Source organism: Vidua chalybeata, chromosome 21 (assembly GCF_026979565.1).
Source record: "Vidua chalybeata isolate OUT-0048 chromosome 21, bVidCha1 merged haplotype, whole genome shotgun sequence".
NCBI lineage: Eukaryota > Metazoa > Chordata > Aves > Passeriformes > Viduidae > Vidua > Vidua chalybeata.
The window spans coordinates 7,144,003-7,153,850 of NC_071550.1; the positions used below are offsets into that span (position 1 = coordinate 7,144,003).

At 46.9% G+C, this 9,848-nt stretch overlaps 2 long non-coding RNA genes across 6 annotated transcripts; one reads left to right on the forward strand and one right to left on the reverse strand.

Moving 5' to 3' along the window:
• Positions 1–1,726: 1,726 nt before the first annotated feature.
• LOC128798655 (uncharacterized) lies at positions 1,727–3,673 on the reverse strand. The gene is made up of 3 exons (XR_008434499.1): positions 3,611–3,673; positions 2,828–2,933; positions 1,727–1,939 (listed from the first exon to the last, which is right to left on the reverse strand). It is a non-coding gene; the product is annotated as an uncharacterized LOC128798655 (long non-coding RNA).
• A 127-nt stretch (positions 3,674–3,800) lies between these two features.
• Positions 3,801–9,373, forward strand: LOC128798557 (uncharacterized). Of its 5 annotated transcripts, none has more exons than XR_008434453.1 (6): positions 3,801–3,863; positions 3,942–4,040; positions 5,089–5,227; positions 6,006–6,139; positions 8,181–8,440; positions 8,908–9,373. It is a non-coding gene; the product is annotated as an uncharacterized LOC128798557 (long non-coding RNA). The 5 variants fall into 5 exon arrangements; XR_008434451.1 differs by having other exon boundaries at positions 8,181–8,260; positions 8,394–9,373; XR_008434450.1 differs by having other exon boundaries at positions 8,181–9,373.
• The last annotated feature ends 475 nt before the right edge of the window (positions 9,374–9,848 follow it).

Consider the following 9,848-nt stretch of genomic DNA (forward strand, 5'->3'; position numbering starts at 1 on the left):
CAACTGTGTGCTTGGAGTTGGTTGATCCAACATGCACTTGTCACCTTCAGAGACAATATCGGGGGGCAAACTGGGTGCAACAGGGAGCTGGGGGCTCCCCAGGGGCTGGGATCCAGCAGGGTGAGTGCCAGAGCCTGGGACCTGTCCCACCACCCCAGCCAGGGAGCAGGACAGTGATGGGGACAGGCAGGGCAGCCCAGCCTCCCACAGAACCTTTGGGGCAGGGACTGGTGGCCCTGGGCTGGGCTGGAACAGGGCTCTGGGCCCAGGTGCATGTGTGGGATGAAGTCCCTGCACTGAGGGATACAAATCCCATACCTTGACGATTTCCCAGATCTGGAGGGGAGGTGGTGAGGGGAGCAGTAGCAGGTGAGCAGCACCTCTGCAGTCAGTGCAAGCAGCAATCAGTGCATTGCTGATAACACACTGCCAGGTCCTGAGGGTTGTATCACGGCTCCTCCACTCTTTTCAGCCCAGAGCAGGTAGTGATAGCTGTCCTTGATTTTCATTCCGACCCAGTGGCTCCCAGGCACTTCTCCTAACATTTGCAATTGTGCTCCATCAGGTAATAAGGCAAGAGCCTTGCTGTTGAAGGGAAGAGGTTGGGACTGGTGTTTTCCTTTCTCTTCCTCTTTTTTTCTTCCCTCTCAGGCTCTGCTGATGAAGCTTCTCTCTTCCTCCTCAGTATTCCCAGTCTCCCTCCAAACCCAGGACTCAGCTGCCATTCTCCAAAATGCAATGTGCAGGTGACACTTCAAAGATGTAATCAGAAAATATTGTGGGGGATGGAGGAGCAGGAGATGCTGACACAGAGAAACCATTCTATTTTAAGCAAACCAAGTGCATGCCTACTCTCAGTTCTCAAATCAGCAGGGCTGCCTGCTCTGGAGCCATGAATCCTCCAAATCTGACTGGGAAGTTGGACTTCTTTCCCCAGCCTTTGCAAAATATATGCTGTACGCTGGAAAGGGTGCAAGGATTTCTCCAGTGGGAGCTGGGGCAGCTGGATGGGCTGGCAGGGTCCAGCTGGAGCAGGAAGTGGATCCCAGCATCACTGAGGGATGTGACACAACAGAATGGATTTGACACAACAGAATGGATTTATCTGGCAAGTTGAGGGCAACTCGTGAATCTCTTGAAGATGTCACTGAAGTGACAGTAACTGGCTGAGAGCTCTCACATCCTGCCAACATCTCCTGTTGATAATTTGGGCACTCTCCATCACCGAGGCTTTGGCCTGTGGGAAAGGCTGTCCAGGGAAGTGGTGGAATTACCCTGGGAGTGTTCAAAAAACATGTAGGTGTGATGATTAGTGGACCTGGCAGTATAAGGTCTGTGGCTGGACACAATGACCCTAGAGGTCTTGTCTGGCCTTAATGATCCTGTGATCCTAAAGCACCACTGTATGGGCCGAGGAGAGCCAGGACTGGGCTGGCACTGAGGTTACTCCATCCCTGTTTCTGCCATGGCTCAACTGGACGAGTGTGTGCTCCATATTTTCGAGCAGGCAGCAAGTGATTAAAACTCTGTTTATAGGAAGGAAGCCAGATCTTTGCATTATTAACAAACTCATAGGTGGGCAAATGCTCCACTATTTCATATGCCCAGAGATTAAATAAAACATGGGCCAAGACTGGCAGAGAAGCTCCCTGTGACTTGCCAGTATTTACCTTGATCTTCAGAGCACCTAATTCTACAGAGACTTTTTTTTTTTTTGCCTCTTTTATTTGAGATTCAGAAAGAATAGCAAGGAGAAGGTGCTTGACCTTCCAAACAATACACTGAAGAAACCTTTCCGAGTGGAGGGGAGTCAGTGCTGGCCCCAGTCCTGTTGGAAGTGGTGCTTGCTGGAGGGCAAATTGTTTGCTTTACAGCACTCAGGCATTGAGTCACCAGCTATTGCATGTCCCTCCAGGTCCTTGAAAACCACTTTGAATTCCTAGAAAGAACAATAGGGGATGTCCTTTCAGGAAGAATGGGATGTGAAGCAACCTAGGGCATCTATCTGCATTGCCATTATTTGCATGCTCTGGGCAAGGAGCCTGAGGTGAGTAAACAAAACCTGAGGGAAGGAAAAACAGAATAATCACAACAGAGCATGTTTCAAAGCCCCCAGAATGCTTTTCTTATGGGTAGGAAATCAGCTTGAACCAAGCATCACCCAGCATGAGGTAGAACACTTTGGAATGCTGCGTCCCAAATTGAGACACAAATTCCTGGGAATCAGGCATATCCCACAGTACTGAGACAGTTTTGCTGAGTCTCACTTAAAAACACAAAACAAGTAAAATCAGGCAAACTCCCTGTTTGTTTATCAGACAGAAAGAACATGCACAGCCCTCGGATTAGAGCTTGGCACTGCCAGGCCTTCTGCTGCCCAGGCCCTGCTGTAAGTGCAGCCTGCTCCAAGAACACACTGCTGGAAAACAATGCCTCGGAGCGGGTGGGCAAAGGCACGTCCAGGGCCCAGGGCAGGAGGCAGGGATCCCACGGGCTGCTCTTGGCTTTGGAGCTGATGAATGCAGTGAATGGAGAGTCACCAGAGCATGAAATCACCCCCTCCAGCTGCAGCGGCATTAACTTTCCTTCTCCTGCCCATCAGCCAAGCAAAGGCCATTGGATGGAGACTGGCTTGACTAAACTTTGGCTGGCCATGGCCACCTCCATCCCTTCCCTGAGGATCAGGAGCCTGAGCATTGAGGAACCTCACTATAAGCAAAATTCTTGTCATTGTGGTCATGCTGGCTGAACTTTTAACCAACCAGCCGTCCTAGTCATCCCCTCACACACCCAGTTTAGGTTTTGTTAAGAGCTGCCCTTTACTTACCATCTTCCCTCTGAAAGGCTTCCATGCATCTGTTAGGAAATTCACTGGGAATATCCCCCTATCTAAATCTCATGTCTTGGATTCAAGTCTTTGTTCAACTTCCTCTCTGTATAAACAATTTTTTACATGACTTTACCATTGTGTTTGTGCCTACAGCTTGTTTCACCACCCTCAGCCCCTCTCCAGTTTCCATGGATCAAAGGAACTTCCACAGCATCACCTTCCCAAGAGGCAACTTTCTCCTGAAGCTTTTTCCACTGCCCCAGCACCATCTCCCTCTCTGTCTCTTTGGATCTATATCTTCTGCTGTAAATTCAATTAAAGCCTCTCTGGGAGACTCATTATCAAGTCAATACAGTGAGCAATGGTAGGATGGGTTAAAGTGAGGTTTAGGGTGAGTAGATCTGTGAGGAATTGATAGGAAGGCAGCCTTTGATGCTAGGAAGGTGGAGAGGCACAATCCATCACTCCTCACTTAGGATGCACAGTGTAGGATCCTACTTTTGAGGTGTCTGTGCTCCCACTGCAATCCTTAGAGATCCAGCCAGCACCCTCCAATTGCTGACTGCACTGGAGATCTCCATCAGGGATAGCAGGAACTGAGCAGAGAAATCCAAGGGCCATATATCACAGCCCGTCCACCTGGACATGTGAAATGAGCTCCTCTGTATGGTCTGTACAGGCTTCTCTCTCAATTCCCCTGCAGCTGTATGTGTTCCAAAAATAACAGCTAGCTCCTCTGCATTTTGTGATTGTGCCATCCTAATTAAAACAAATTCCAACCTTCAAATGGCAGTCGTAGGAGCCCATCAATTTTATGGCAAAGGATGGACAAATACCTTTTCCAAATTACTCCAGGTTTCAAATGGGTCCTTGATTCAATTTTGTTGCTGTGGGAACAGTCGTGACGTCAGACCTGGGAGCTGTGATGTCACTGAGGAATAATCACACGCTGGAGAAGACAGCAGGAAAAAGGAAGTAAACAAATGTGTTTATCCACAAGCCCTCCTACCACGAGGAACTGGAATCTCTGATGGTAATTTACCACACGTTGCTAATGTGCTTGTTATAATGTATTTCTTAATTCTTTTTTCCTTTGATTCTGGCTGGATAGGAAGGTTCATCAGGGCTGCAACAAGCAGGGGAAGCAGATTGAGATGAGCATTACAGATCTGCCGTGCTCTGGTTTATGGTTTGTTCCCAGCGATACACAGTAAGTAAAACAAGCACTGATTGAGTCAGCTGCCTCCTGGGTGTTCATTTGCTGGAGTGTGAGGAATATTAATGCTAAGAACATCCGTGTGCACCAGGAAAGGCAGGAGGAGGCAAGCAGATTACCCTGGCTTAGGGGTATTATACACACGTCTGCAACTTCCAAAGACACAGAGAGGAAATATTTCTGTGGGGTTTTGTCTCTTATCTTCTTACAGTCTTACAGATTTTGGAGATGCATTGCCCTGGTGTTTTTAATACTCAGAGTTTTCAGGCAGGATTGTGATTATTTCTCTTTTTTTAAATCCTCCTTTATACAGGGGGGAGAAAAAAAAAGGAAAAAAATACAAGTGCTGAGTTTCATCAGGATAAAGAAAAAGCAGGTTGCAAGAGAAGAAAGAAGAGATGAAAAAGAGAAGTTTGATTAAAATCCCCTCTTGTTCCGTGTGTTTGATGTAAATATCTTCACACCTTTCTCTTTTCCTTTGCAGCCTCAGCAGAGGGTTCAGCCCGTCACCAGGGGATTGAGTTCCAAGCTGAGGGCTTTGTAGTTGCTGCTGCTCTTGCTGCTGTTGTCTAAAGGGATTATAAGCCTTTGTAAAGCTTGTGTTAATACCCTGGAGGGGAAAAATGAGTTTCCAAATAACCTTTGTTGTGCATTTCCTGTCTAAGGTACCCCAGGAAAGGAAAAATCAGCAAGTGTTTTGGCATCACGAGTAGGTCATTTAAAGTTCACAAACAAGGTCTGCAGCCTCTCTGACCCTCTCCAAGTGCAGAGATGCTCCTTGTCCTTGGGCTGCTGACACCAGGACCTGCTAAGAATAGCAATGCCCTTCTCTGTGCACCAGGAAGCTTGTTCAATTTTAAACTGGATTTTTAAAAAATACCTGGAGAAACTGCATTAGCTCCCTACACATCCTCCAGTAACGTTTGGGCACTTTATATTCCATACCATCTTTGGAAAATCCCAGCTCAGGATCCAACTCCACAGCTTCAGACTGGCTCTCTGTATCTTTTCAAACCTTTTTATTTTTTTCCCCTTGCTGCAGGAGGATTGGTTTTGAGCCACGTCTCCACGTTTCCCTCCAGACGCTGTAAAGGTGCAGAGCTGTTTGGTATTCAGGGAGTGCTGGAGGCTGAGGGTCATTCAATATTCCAGTGTGAGGAGTGGGATGCTCAATATTCCAGGTGTGTGCCAGCACCAGCAGCCAGGACTGTGCAGCTGTGGATGGCTCAGCATTCCTAAGGTGTGCTCCAGGTGCTTAAAGGCTGTCAGGGAGCACTTGGGTGCTGGCCAGGGTGAGAGTCCCTGAGTATTCACAGCTGTGTCCCTGGGAAGGGCTGAGGACAGGCAGCCATCCCATTCTCTGCTTGGAAAATCAGAGGGTCAAAGGGAAGATTATAATGGCGAGAAGAGGGAGAGAGAAGTGGGCAAGATGAGAAGGGAGAGTGATGAAAGGGCAGCACTTCAGAAAATGAGACTTCTGAGCCCCTCACTGGGTACTTTGCAGGAGCCACACTTTAGGTTTAAATTAAAAGGGTGAAGGCAATGCATTTCATCTTTTTAAGGCTGGCTTAGGAACCCAGAGCAAAGCTGTCCAGATACACTCATTATCACCTCTTTTTTTGGTGTTGGTCAGTTTTAGGTTCTGTGATAAAGGATTCATCCCCACAAACACACAGGATCACAACAGGGGCAGGGGGAAAGCCAAGGACCTACACAGAGAGATGCAGCCCCTAACCCAGCTCCTCATGGGGTGCCACAGCCATCAACCCCATCCCCTGGGGGGGAAACCACCAGGAGGAAATTCTGACAGATTGGGCATGAGGAATGCAGAACTCCCCCATTAGTGTTTCTTTTTGTCTGAAGTTATGACAATTTCACAACAAAATTGAAGCACAGATTTATGACCATTAACAGGTACATTTTTTTTATTACCTCAAATATTTTTTTCTTACAAATCAGGCAGGAACAATTTTTGCCTTCTCAGAATAAAAATCAGATTGAGCACAGAGGAAAAATGAATCTGAGGTTCTGGACAGGAGAAAACGTTTCCAACACAGTCCTTTTCATGAGGCCATCTGCTCCTTCTTTGCCAGGTATGGGTTTGTAGGTGTTATGTGCCAGCTTCTACAGATGACAAGCCAGCTCTGTGTGCAGGTACTTCTGAGGATGCCTAGCACAAGGCTGAACAAATGGGCTGCCTATGGAAATTGGAGGAAAAGTTGTGTTTTGGAAAACCAAAAATGATACTGGACTCTAATGCCTGCTGTAAGGGACGTAATTTCCCAGAGAGTGGATGTGGCCTGGAGTTCAAATGGGCACCAGTTAAAACTCACCCTGCAATCAAAAGGTGTTGATTTTTCTGTTTATATGGACATGTAGTGATAGGATAGGACAGGGAGGAATGGCTTTAAACTGAAAGAGAGTAAATTTAGATTGGATATTAGGATGAAATTCTTCCCTGTGAGGGTGGGCAGGCCCTGGCACAGGGTGCCCAGAGCAGCTGTGGCTGCCCCTGGATCCCTGCAAGTGCCCAAGGCCAGGCTGGACAGGGCTTGGAGCACCCTGGGATAGTGGAAGGTGTCCCTGCCCATGGCAGGGGGATAGAACTTGATGATCTTTAAGGTCTCGTCCACCCCAAACCACTCCATGATTTTATGAAATCTGTTTCACAGTCCTCTCCTCTCCTCTCCTCTCCTCTCCTCTCCTCTCCTCTCCTCTCCTCTCCTCTCCTCTCCTCTCCTCTCCTCTCCTCTCCTCTCCTCTCCTCTCCTCTCCTCTCCTCTCCTCTCCTCTCCTCTCCTCTCCTCTCCTCTCCTCTCCTCTCCTCTCCTCTCCTCTCCTCTCCTCTCCTCTCCTCTCCTCTCCTCTCCTCTCCTCTCCTCTCCCTTGGCCTTAAAGCATGAAATCAGAGGTCTCTGGATCTGCTACACCATGAAATTATTTAGTGAATATAATGTTTATTCAAGATTCTTGAGTCACTCAACCCACTCTCTAAAGGAATCTCTCCCAACATGCCCCCCAGTACTTAGCTATGAAAATTACATTCTCTTGCCCATGACTTTGTCAGTGCAGGGAACATCACAGCCTGCTTCAAAATGCTGCACTGTACTTAATGGTATTTTATGACACATTTTTCAAATCAAATTTAAAAGCATAACTGAGTGGAATTAAATTAATGCTGTCTGGTAATGTCAGCAGCAGCAGAGCTGTGCATGGCTGGCTTAGCTTCTAAACCTCTGGCAGCTCCTGGGACTTATTTCTGACTGCAGGGTAAGAAGGAATGCGGTGATGGGAATTTTTTTTTGTCAATGGAAGGGAGTGTGTGGGAGTAAATAGATGGCAGCTGAGGTTTGGGTAGAGTTTCCTAAGTTTAGATGGAGGTATGTTCCTGGGTGAAGGAGGGAATGGAAATTTAGGGTATGTGAGTTTTGGTGTGATAGATGCATCAAAAGCTCTGAGAATATCCCTGTATTACCCAGGGAGATCTTACTGGGTCTGGTTTTGGGGTGGTTCCATTTTGCCCTCACACCTGCTCATGTAGGATGATGAAATACATCCCAGCACCCATAGTAATTACTGAGATAATTATTTAAATGGCAAATTGTTGTGTTCCTGAGCAGAATGCACAGTTTGTGCCTGTGTATATCTTGTGTGTGTGTAGTCAGGAGAGCTTCTGAAGCAGCTTTGCAGCTGGAAAACCAAACCCAACAGAACTGCAGGATGCAGGAAGAGTGTGTGCATGTGCTGGTGTGTGCAGGGCCATGGAGGCGTGCAGCCTGGTGCATTTTGTGTCCACACGTGTTGTAGTGTTTGCTCTCATAACACAGAGCCAACAAAGACGTGTTTGAGGTGGTATCTGCCTCACTTGTGTACACCATACACCATCTTCCTTTTTGCACTTTCTGATATAAAAGCAGCGATTCCAGCTTTTTCCTTTTCTGCGTTGTGAAAACATCTCTTAGTCATTTTAGCCAAAATAGACCATGCTTGCCCCAAGACTACAGAGCACAGGATGTACTTCATCAGTACCCAGAAACATTTTTTTATTATTCAATGACTTTACATTTCCTCACCCCATTCAAAGCCGTGTACTTGAACACATTGATTGTCTGGGCCTCTTTACCTTTCACACAGGCAACACTCAAAATGCTCCTTTCAGAGAAGAGGGAGAACATTCCTACTGACAGTGCTGCATTAGAATTGCACAGACCCAGGTGGCATCCAAATGAGCTCTGCTGGAGTGTTCCAGTCTCCTCTTGTCCCCACAGAACATTCAAGTTGTCGTTGAACTTGGGTTCACATTGTGGGGGGAGGATGGACTCTGTTTCTTCTGATTAAATTATGCAGGTGACAACTGCCACTCAGCCCCCAGGACAAAACTGAGCTGGTCTGAGGTAACCCTTCATGAAACATAAATCAAATGTTGCCCACAGGCTGCCCCTGGATCCCTGGCAGTGCCCAAGGCCAGGTTGGATGGAGCTTGGAGCAGCCTGGGACAGTGGAAGGTGTCCCTGCCCATGGCAAGAGGGGGGAAGAGATGAGCTTTAAGATCTCTTCAAACTCAAACCATTCTAGGATTTTATGATTCTTTGATAAAACGCCCACTGGTCCTTAGCTTCTCTTTTCTTTGTTTGCTTTTCATGTTGAAGGCTATCAAATATACAGTCCTCCCTTTGGAGAAGGTCACAGAATCCCAGAATGGTTTGGGCTGGAAGGGACCCTAAGTCCAATCTCATTCCAAAGCCCTGCCATGGGCAGAGACACCACAAGGCAATCACCCTCCCCCACAGAAGTGTTGATGGTGGTGACCTCGCCATCCCAATGCCCTGGTGATCTTCCCATTCCTCCACCTCTACTACAGGCCTTGGTATCTTCTGGAAACTGAGAACACTTTGAGGGCAGATAATGCATTTGTACTGGTATGTAAAACACCAGAGATATATATGCTGCTCTATAAATAATAAAGTACTCTTGGATTTACTTGGAGATGCAGGAGTACAGAAAGAGGGGAGTGTAATAAGTCAGGGAAACAAAAAACACCAAAAAACCACCCCAAAACAACAATAGCAACAACAAAATCCCAAAGGTCAATGAAAACTCATACTAATCCTTCTTAAGTATGACAGATAATGATGAAGCCAGAGGAATTCTGAGATCTCTGAGATTCAAAAAGGGAAGAAAAAAAAAAAGACTTTTTGAAGCTTCATTGCTCATTTTCTATGCCGTATGCAATCTTATTTCCAAAGATTGTTCTTTTTTCCCTAAGCTTGGTTTGTGCATGGAATTTCCCTGGGATTTCCAAAGCAACTTTTGGGGCTGGGAGCACCCCAGAATTTCTCCATTTTTTAAAATGTTGAAATAAAATGTCTTGCACAAGGATATTTTCCCCCAGTTTTTTATTTCTCAGAATCTGACACAAGGTTGAAGCAGAGTTTAATAAACTGTTCATAGTGCACAGGGATTTAAACTGCTGGAATTCTGTATGCCAGGCAGAGGGAGACTCATTTCCTTAATTTAAACATCTAGGTGCTCAACCTCTGAGGCTGATGTGGTCACACCAGGCTGCCTCTGCAGCCAGCAGCAAAAGGCTCCCCTGGAAGATGCCTCATTTCCCTCTCCAGAACAGGCTCTAATCGGGGTCAGAGGAATCCTCTCGGGAGGCACCCACAGCCCCAGCCTGAAGAGAGATTGGGGTGATTATCCCAGCCCTCTCCCTGCTCCACTTCTGAAGGGCAGGGAGATGAATCCCAGCCTCAGCAGCTATTACATCCTTCTGGGTTAAAGTGCTTAAAAATGTCTCTT